The sequence below is a fragment of the Ochotona princeps genome, chromosome 21 (genome assembly GCF_030435755.1).
Source record: "Ochotona princeps isolate mOchPri1 chromosome 21, mOchPri1.hap1, whole genome shotgun sequence".
Taxonomy (NCBI): domain Eukaryota; kingdom Metazoa; phylum Chordata; class Mammalia; order Lagomorpha; family Ochotonidae; genus Ochotona; species Ochotona princeps.
This window is the reverse complement of record NC_080852.1, coordinates 41430586-41441038: the sequence shown is the minus strand read 5'-3', so window position 1 is coordinate 41441038 and position 10453 is coordinate 41430586.

Genomic DNA, 10453 nt, shown 5'->3' with positions numbered 1-10453 from the left:
GTGTGAACGGGTGTCACCCCCTCCTGTGTGTGGGAAGTGGTGACATCCCGTCTTCCTCCCACCCCTAGCAAAGCACCTTTGCCAGGGCCCTTCCTACCTCCTGGCGCTGGGCCTGGGAGCTGCAGCACTGAGGGACAGCGCCGTCGGCCTCTCACAGACCCGGAGTAAGAAGCAGGGAAAGCCGCTTTTAGCAAGCATGAAACCAGAGCCACTGAGAATATTTCACATCCTTTCAGGACCGCTTCATCAACGCTTCCCTGTGTCGGTATTACGGTGTATAATTTGGGATCTGACAGATAGCTTTGTAAGCAACTTTCATTGCTGTATTAATATTCCCAGGTACTTAGAGTCAGCAGAATTCCCAAAATGGTGGAGTTATTTGTAAAAAGCTGACAATTTGTGACCATGCTTAATGCTGCAACTGTGTGAAACTTCTGACACGACAGGGACATGGGGATTTTCTCAGGTCGGGCAATATGCCACTTTTACACCTGGGTACTAAACGCGCGTCACAGCTCACAGAACAGCCCCTGGTGCAGCCTCGTGCCATTGGCTCTGCCACTGAGCAAGCGCACAGTGCCGGAGGGAGAGACTCCAACCAGGGGTGCGTGGGCTGCGCCCAGGGCACAGTGCCGGAGGGAGAGACTCCAACCAGGGGTGCGTGGGCTGCGCCCAGCGCACAGTGCCGCGAGGGAGAGACTCCAACCAGGGGTGCGTGGGCTGCGCCCAGCGCACAGTGCCGCGAGGGAGAGACTCCAACCAGGGGTGCGTGGGCTGCGCCCAGCGCACGTGTGGCCAGCCGTGCTCTCGGGCCTTTCATGGTCTTTGTGCAGGGCCTTGTAGGCCACGCAGAGTTCTGTGCAGTCAGATACATCCGCGATGCAGACGAGTTCTGCCTCCAGCCAGGCTGGGGCGGGACGCCTCTGTCTCGGAGTTCATCATGAAACAAAGGCAACGTGATCCAGCTGCCCCCTGGACTTGGACACACATGCGTGATGGGCTGAGGCCAGTCCAGGAGCCCATCTCAGGGCAGAACCACTGAGAACCTCCAAGGAACTGCTCATGCGACGGTCCCCACTTTCATGTCTTTCAAGCTGTCTTCTTGTCACACCAAGCCGAAGAAAGTCAACACTGCACAGGTGGGCATATTCCATCCCACTGTTCCAGCCTCAAGTTGGCTCAGTCATAAACGTGAAAACTCACACTTGAAAAGCATTCCTGCTCCGCTGCTCCCCTCACCCACACACTGGCACAGACGCTGGCATCCCGTATTTCAGCACAGGTCTGGGTTTCAACTGCTCTGCTTCCAAGCCAGCTTCCAACCACTGAGCCTGGGAAGCCGGAAGAACGTCCCCAGCCCACGCTCTGGGCCACTATGTGGCAGATCTGGCTTCAGCCCGGCCCTGATCGCCGTGGCCACTTGGGAAGCGATCTAGTGGACATAGGATCTCTTTCTCTCTTTGTATCTGCCTCCCACTCTGTCACTCTGATTTTCAAATAAATGAAGTAATATTTTTTAAAAGAAAATAGGTGTAATAGAGATGTTAAAATTTTATGGTTTTGATAATTAGTTCTCTGCTTCAATGAACCAAACTTGATCATTTTGTGTTGTTTATTGGAAAGCTTGACTTCATATGTATATAGATACAGAAACACACACACATAAGGAGCCTACGGAAAGTTCTTACTGTTCACTGCTGTGGTGGACAAAGCCACCACCTGAGACACTGGCATCTAATATGGGCACTGGTTGATGTCCTGGCTGCTCTACTTCTGACTGGTCAAAAGAGCATGATAATGGCCTGGGAAAAGCAGAAGCTGGCCCAAATGACTGGGCGCCTTCCACCCACACAGCAGACACATAGCACATGGTTTCAGCCGGCCACCTGGGGAAGGACCAGCAGGTGGGAGGCCTCTCTCCTTCTTTACTCAAACTTTCAGAGATGGTTCATGCAGGAGCGGGCACTGGATACTGTGGCTGAGACACTGCTTGATGCTTGTCTAGCCCCTCAGTGGGTCGTGGTTGTGCTCCTGGCCCAGCTTCCTGCTGATCCACACACGCAGAGTTAATGCTGATCACTCAGGTGGCTGGATCCCTGCCATCCACCTGCGACGCAGGTCAGTGGCTTCCAACAGGCCCAGCACTGACTACAGAGCGCATCCGGGCAGCGAACTGGTGGACGAAAATGTCTGTCCCCCTCTGCCTTTCAAAGAAAATTCAAATCCAGTTTTAAAAAATAATACATATTTTCCATTGCATTTTTGAGGATCCCTATAGGCATGGATGGCAAATATTTTTTCACCAAGATCAACATTTCAATTCCATGTCCACAAACTTTTAAAAAAAAACCCAAACATTTATTTGAAAGGAAGTTTGAGCCCCTTGAAGGCAGCTCCGGCGCGGTTTGCAATCTCCAGGCCTGAGTGTGGGCTCTGGCTTTAGCAGGTGGTCAACAAATGTTTGTAAACAGAAAAAACATTTTCCTTAAAACACCCCATTACCATTCTTGTGACTACAATGCCTTGCATGTGGAAAACACTCAAACGTAGCTACCGAGTGCACACAAGTCAGTTCTGAAAACAGTTAACCTGGGCCCTCAAATTCTGTTCAAACATTTAGCAAACTTTTCCAGGTGAAATACAATACTATCCTGCTACACTTTCAGCTTGGTTAGCTTCCTTTCATTCTGCCAACATTTTTAGATACCCAGGAAACCACCCTGTAGCTTCCTGCTCTCTAGAAGTTACACGTTAGCAATCACAGAGCAGCAGCCGTGGTAGCAATGGCAGCGGCCACCACAGTCAGCTCCAGCTGCCCGCCTACTTGGCCTCGGGCCACCCGCCTTTCAGGAAGACGCTGGGCTTGCTGGATGGTGAGTGGCTGCCAGACCAGCCACCATTTCTGCCCCCGACCAAGGCAGGACTCATGACACTGTTCCACTAGAAGCCCACCCTTGGATGTGGCTGGCAACTGGAAGAATGTAGCTGAGTCCTTAACTGTCTGATCCCAGGTGTCTCCCACCCCAAAGCTGTGTGTGCCCATGACCTAAAACAAGTGCCACTCTCTAGGCAGACGCAGACGCCACTTACAGGGAATTCAGAGCCATCAATGAGACAACCTGCTTCATTGCTCACACTTCTCAGAGGAGAGCAGTGAGGGGCATCATCCATCCCGGTAAATGATCAAGTGCACACATCATTCTCTCAGCTCTTCGCTGGGCATTCCACTTGTAGGACGAGCTTTAGAATCAGCACAGGAATCAAGAGCCTGAATGCAGGCACGCCAGTAGGAAATAGCTCCACCCCCAAGCTTGAAGTGGACAGTGCATACTGCCGAGACTGGAGGCCTGGCGAGGCCAGGGTGCGCCTGTCCACAGGGTGACGCCGTGCGGGGTGGGGGCTCCTGTTCACAGGGTGAGGAACTACAGACGGTGCTCCTGATCAGGGGGTGCTCCCGTTCAGGGGTGAGCTTAGAGAAAGCAGGACGGATGTAGGAAGCTCGGGCACACACTAGGTCTGAGATTCCTACTGTTGGAATATTTGTCCCATGCAAATATTCAACTTCAGGCATACACACTAAGGTGTGTGTACGCTTGTTTTTTTTTTTTTAATTTAAGGTTTTCTTTTTGATGATGTTTACAGTTTAATAGGGCAGGAAGGGTCGAGGATTAGGAGGTGGCCATTGTTTCCAAATTTCCTTTTTTCTTCCCATACCTGGGGGAAGAGGGGAAAGAAGAGAAGCCTCACCCAGACTCCCAACTGCCTCAGTACCCAGGGATGGACAATTGCCTCCTGATGGGGTCCCAGCGTCCCCCGTATGGAGCATGCTCCGAGGGTTCTGCTCAAGAGGTTCTGCTAGTTCTGAAATGGTGCTGACCTTGCAGATTCAAGCATGAGAAAATCCTTTTACATTGGACTGGCTGACACAGTCCACCTTAGAGTCTCGTTTGCCCAGATATCTGCTGTCAACACTCGGCTGGGGTAGTTGACCAATTTGTTCTGCCCTCCTTCCTCTGTTATGGCACCAGGTGTCCTCTGCAGGCCCCAGTGGACTGCCACATCCTCCATGTGCATCTGAGCATGCTGTCCACTGCTCTAGCTTGGCCACTGAGGAGGCCCAGTGCTGACCACAGACCTGTGATCCTCCCCCTGGTTGGAGTTCTGAGTCCTCAGTTCAGCTGGGAGGATCCCCAAAGAAACCTCACCCGAGGTGATCCACACCTAACTCTAGTGTATTCCAGTCAGCATGGACTGGCTGAGCCCATCACCCCCATCAGCCTACACACACTGCTAGTTGTAATTGGTGGTCAGTTCTGTCTCCAGTCCTGTCTCTTATGTGAACCAAGCCCAACCACACGCTTGGCACTCACGCACATCAGCAGGAGCTGCAGCCTAGTCGAAGCAATCCCAATAACCCCCACCAGGCCCACCCCCAGCCCTGGTTCCTGTGCTTGCTGCTATGGGTAGCAGACCGGTCCAATCCATCCTACATCCTCTTCAGCTCTCATGCATATCAACGGTCGTTGAAGCCTAGCTCAACCCAATCAACCCCACTATCCAGAGCCCACTCATGCCAGCAGGTGCCACCGTCTGTCTAGCCAGACCTGCCCCAACCCCTGGTTCTCACTAATGGGAGTTGCATCCCGTCAGAGAGGTGCCCATAGTTTTTCTACAGGACCCATTCCCTACCCTGGATCTTGTACTCTCCAGGTGGTTCTGCAGTCTAGCTTGACAGGGCTTGCCCCTGGTCCCAGCACTTACCAACTGAGGCTATGGCAAAGCCCAACCAGCCTGCGCTTACTCTATTGGGACCCTATGGATTCTCTGGGAAGAAGCCGTGTCCTGTGCCCAGAGGGAAGTGTCCTGTCTGGATTCACCCAGGAGCTGGGATTTCCTGACACTTCCACTGGTACCCTGCCACAGGTCGCGGGCTCTGCCCCCAGGAGGGGTGATTGTAGCCAGGAGGTTGGCAGCCTCTCAGGGCCTCCGGGGTTCTTCAGAGCAGGTGACATCCAGGTAGGGAGCAGAGAAGGAGCAGTGCCCAGGGTTAGGGAATGGGGCTGGACCCTGGCTGTGCCACGGACGCTCCCCGACCACAGGGGCCTGTGGGCATATGGCTCATCCTGAGGCTTCCTCCAGCTCTGACATGCCGCATGGCCTGCTCAAGCTATGTCTGTAAAGGGATTCGACAACCATGTCAAAATTACCTAGGGAATTGCAGACTTTCCAACTTTAATATACGTATCAGACACAGAGGAAAGGAGAGCCCCAATTCATTAGTTTACTCCCCAGGTGGCCAGACTGGCTGATACTGGGGTCCAGGCTGTCATCTGAGTCTCCCACCCAGGCTCTTGCTCCGTTACCTGCCACCTCCCAGGATCTACAGGTGAGATCAGGGTCAGACAGGGCATTAATCCTGGGCACTCTGGTGTTTATCCCCCAGGCTAGCTGCCTTCCCTGCAGAGCTTATAAATGGAGGCTGGCTTGCCGTCTTGAGTCCGGGATGCTGACCCTGAGCCGGCATGAGCTGGCTGCCAGAAGGACTGTCAGCTCTCAGTCTCTCGGCTGCTTCCCGCCTCTACCCTGCCCCCCAATCATGGCAGCTTGCTGGTTTGGTTGGCAGCCCTCAGAACAACACACACCAGCTGGCTGTCAAGATAGGCCCGTGCACTGCAACTCTAGCATAGCGTGACCACATTAGCGTTTTGATCCTGCTTTGCTGTTGGCCGGAGGAATGCTCTTTGGGGCAGCTCCTGACCCGCTAAGCCTCCGCCTGCAGGAGAAGCAGGTGGCCTGGGAGATGGCCCTCAACGGCCACCTGCCATGGGTCCAGCTGCTGAGGTCAGCCTCAGGCCGACAGCCTCTCGGGGCCACGGCTGGAGGACAGCACCCTATGCCACCGACAGCAGGCTCACCTGCTCTGGTTGGTGCAGTCTGAGTGATCACTTGTGGTTTTTGATTACACAGTGGCTGTTCAAGGGATGCTGAGAAAGCAATGTCACTGGAAATACCTGCAGGTATGTGTGTGAGTGCAGTCACACGTGTCCGTAAGCACATACATCCTGCACATATACACACACGCTTTTTAAAGGAATAGTTTGACAGATGGGCTAGAATGTCTACAGCTGAGGATCTGGGTTAGGAGAGAGTCATGGCCAATTATCCTTGTGGGGTCCCCTCCTGGGGCTCCCCACTTGCCTGGTCAGCCAAGGCACATCAGATGCCTGCGCGCTTTCTGTTCCCTCAGGACACGTTGGTTAGCTTTCCATGGTTGTGTTGGTAAACTGCTTCACCGTGGCAGCACATCTTGTATCCGAAAGCACTGAGTCCAGATCCAGCTCAGGCCTCACGGGGGCGGTCCCCTCCTGTGGACTCCAGCAGGAAGCGTTCCCTAGCCTTCCCAGCCACTGCAGGCTGCCCAAGGCCCAGGGCCTGGCGCCCTCTTGTCCACCTGCAAGCCAGCCAAGCTGCCCTCCTCAGGCCCCACCTCCATCTTCCTGCCCCCTCTGCCCTCAGTTGGCAAAAGTCTCTGATTTTAGGGGTGTGTAATCAGGCAGGACCCACCTGTGTTACCCCGGGCACTTCCTCCACCTCAATGTCATTGCCCAGTCATAACTACAAGGTCCCCGCCATCACACGTGGTGACCTGGCTGCAGGTGAACATCTCGAGGAACTGTCTACCTCCCACAAGGCCCCCGGAAAATCCCATTCACACCCAGGGCTGAGCATGTGGGAAATGTTCTTCCAGGGGAACTCCTCAAAATGATGCCCTGTATCACTCAGAGTCCAAAGGGCCTGCAGACAACGTGAGCAAACAGGCCCGGCAGGTGCACGGCCCATTCAGGGCACACAGCTGACCATCCAAGGGGCCTCCTGGCACAAAGCCTGGCCCTCTTCTCACCCCACTCTGTGACCACAAAGAAGCATTTTTTGTCTCATAAAATCACTGATTGGAACTTCTGTTCTACTTGCAAGAATGATCCTGAATGAGAATAGAACTTTGTGCAAAGCTTTGTGGATGAAATGTCAGGAGGGTTTACCATTTAACAGGAAGCCATTTTTAATCCCAAGTGACAAAATCACTCTGTTGCCAAAGGGAGATGATATTTAAATAAAGGTCACATAGAATTGGGGTGTGGGTGGGACCCGATCTATGCTGTATTGGAAGCTTGAGAGTAACTTCTAAGTCTTTGGACCTTGACAACTTTTCAGCTTTAAACGGTTCCTCTGCACACCCACTCAGCTGTTGCCCACCCACTCGCCCAGCTGTCTCCCACCCACTCACCCACCCATCCATCAGCCTACCATAGCAACACGCTACCTTGCCCAGACACCATTTAGGAGGCGCTAGGTGTACAACGTGAAGTCGTTGCACTTGGAGAGCTGAGAGCAGACAAAAGCTCACCTGCCACCTACTGCTCACCCATGTCAAAGTTACTCAATTTCTGCATCCTAGCTCCCACACATCTGTGCACAGGAGCAGATGGGCCTGTGGCTAAATTTAGTGACTTCCCAGGTTTTTGCAATACCTACTCGATGTTGGACCCCACTTCCATACATTAAGACAATGAGGCTAGCAAATCCCCACTTCCCTGTAGGGAGTGTGGAGACAGTCGCCAGAGCAGGCCCTCACCAGGCGTCACACGTGCATTCCTGGGAGTGCCAGCCACTGCGCCGTGCTCTGCTTGGTGAGCAAAGGGAATGAGCCCCCCCAGCACATCTGGGAACCTGCACACTTCCTCTCCATCTGGAAAGAAGTCAGCCCGACTCAAAATCCACACAGCCTTAAGCCCCCAGCCACGTGCACAGCAGCTCCTCCCTTCGCTGCTCCTCCAGGGTTCACTGGGCCCTTCGCAGGACAGAGCACACACAGAGGCACCTGCAGGAAGAGGCCCCATCACTTCTCCTGCCCCGACGCGGACAGCTGGTGAGTTGTGCAGCGCTCAGCAGCAGGCTGGGCTTGGTCACTGAATGGCCCGCACAGGGTCACCGGCTGTCCCCCGGGCTGACTGCTGCTTCTGAAAGGCCCCATTTCCTGCCTTGGGGATCATGCCACCTGGCCTCCCTCGAAGACCCCAGACATGAGAAGGGCTGCAGAATGTTCTAGGTGAACACACAGGACTTCAGTCATAGCCTCTGCCACTAGGACTAACTCCATCTTCCCACGGATAGAAACTCCTGCCGTATCGGAGCCCACTGCATGGAATCGCTCCGACAGCTGGCAGTTCACTCCCAGGCTGTGCACGTGTGTCAGGGCTCCGGTCGGGTTTTCCACTAGGAAGCATGGCCGTGTGTCACCTCCCCCTGACCGCGTGCACTGGGTGTCTGTTGTGAGCTGGCAGCAATGCCAAGTGCTGCGGTGCAGTGTGTCGTGCGGGGTGTGGGGTCAGCAAAGCCACCAAGGCAGCAGGGTGACAGGAGGTTGCAAGAGTCCCATGTGGCCTGGAGGGGTGGGCAGGGGGGAGTCCAGCTGCATCCAAGAGGAACACAAAAGCCTCCGTGGCGGCCACTCATTCTTTTCCTTCTACTTGGAAGGTGGAGCGAGGAAGGGGGCAAGGCAGAGGCCACTACCTGCTGCCCTCCAGGACGCGTTAGCAGGAGGCTGCTCAGGAGGCTGAGCCAAGACTCCAATACGGCCACTCTAACATGGGGCATGAGTGTCCCCAGTGGGTACTCGGCCGCTGCGTCAGACACCATTACTTCCAAAGTGGTAAGTGTCCATGCCAGTGACCAGGGTAAGCATTTTTAAAATCACCTGTAATTTTGATAGGCCTTCACCTTACGACAACTTCTGACCAAGAGCTATGCAGCACACAAGCCCTTTTTATCACAGAACCAGAATTCACATTTCATCTAATGACTGGAGGCCGCGAGAAGTCACAACACTGGTGGTTTTCATCTGTGCTCCAGGTGAGCGGAAGCCAGGCGCGCTAGCACCTGTTCGCCATCAGGTGGCAGGCTCGACATGTCCAGGCGGTGCCTGGGGACCTGCCAAGCCTGCTGAGACTCAAGCTGACAGGCTGGGCTGGATGTTGGATTTCACCACCACCGCAACTCACTGCTTTCTTTAATTCCTAAAAATACCTCTTTTCCACCAATTCCAAACACTTCCCCTTGCATCAAAGTCTAAAAGAAGCTATGAAAAGTCGCAAACAAAAAAACAAGTAAATGCGTGCTGTGCTTTGGCTCGAAGCACCTCTTCTGGGGGCATACCCTTCCTTATGGCAGACTTGGACCTGCCCCTCCTTTGCTGCCCCTCTGTGACTGCCCAGCTCTGCCCCCCCGAGCTGACACCCAGCAGCTCCTCCGCGACTGTGGACACTTTCACTTCCTGTGGATAAGTTCCAAGATGAACTTGGGCCGCCCCACAGCTCAGCCGCCCTCCTTCATGGCTGTGGCTCTGACCCTGACCTTGCATGCCGGGATTCCCATGCTCTGGGCACAATCATCCGAGTGTCCACTTCACTGTGCCAGCACTGAAGCCAGTTGCCCTTTCTTGTATTTTGCTCATGGACATTGGGCAGCTGCCCTGCCCTGTTTTTGCCACATGTGTGACCCTGTGCACAGCCTCATGGGTCCCAGTGTCTTCTGTACAGTGAGGCCTGGGATGATCTCACAGAGATACCGCCCAGCACCTGCTGATCCTCGAAGCCCCTGGCTGGCCGCAGGCTGGGCCACCCTACGTGGTTTAGTTGTCTCCCAGGCAACACGGGCAGGACTGTGGTAGGGCTTGGTGATGACAGCTGCGTGGGCCCGGAAGGGGAGGGTCTGGAGCCACCCTGTGAGTTAGGGGCTCCAGGCTGGAGAAATGAAGAAACTGAGTCACAGGAAAGCTAAAGGATTTGCCCAGTCTCACACAGGCGGCGCTAGTAGGACTGGTTCCAATGGGGGCAGTCTTACCCAGCTCACAGACTGCCCCACCTACCTGCTGGCCACTTGGCCACGTGACTCGCTTGGCTGAAGTGACTTGGTCCATGTGAACATGGCAGCTGCCTGCCAATACCACCAGGCCAGGCTGACCCACAGAACTGGTATAGTCAGAGGCTCACACTTGTTCCCGAAGTCACTCTCCACTTCCCATCCATGGAGGAGACATGCCCCACCTGCATGTACACCTCACCAACCAGGCCCGTCGTAAAAGCCAATTGTGGGAAACTGCTCATGGACTCTTCAGGAAGCCCAGGGCTCGGGCGCCCACCCCTCCCTGCACCAGGGGTCGGAGTGGGCAAGCCTTGGTGCAAATTGAGCTGGCAGGGTCTCCCAGGCAGGTCACAGGACCCCCGTTTCAGGAGCCAACACTGAAAACCCAACAAGAGACACACGGTGAAGAACCTGCCTCTAGCAAGTGGCACCAACAGCTGTCTCCCCCAAAGTTCACCGAAAACATGTACTAGGAAAACAGGATGGATTTCAAAATTCACGGCTCCAAAGTAGTTACCCTTTAATTCTATTT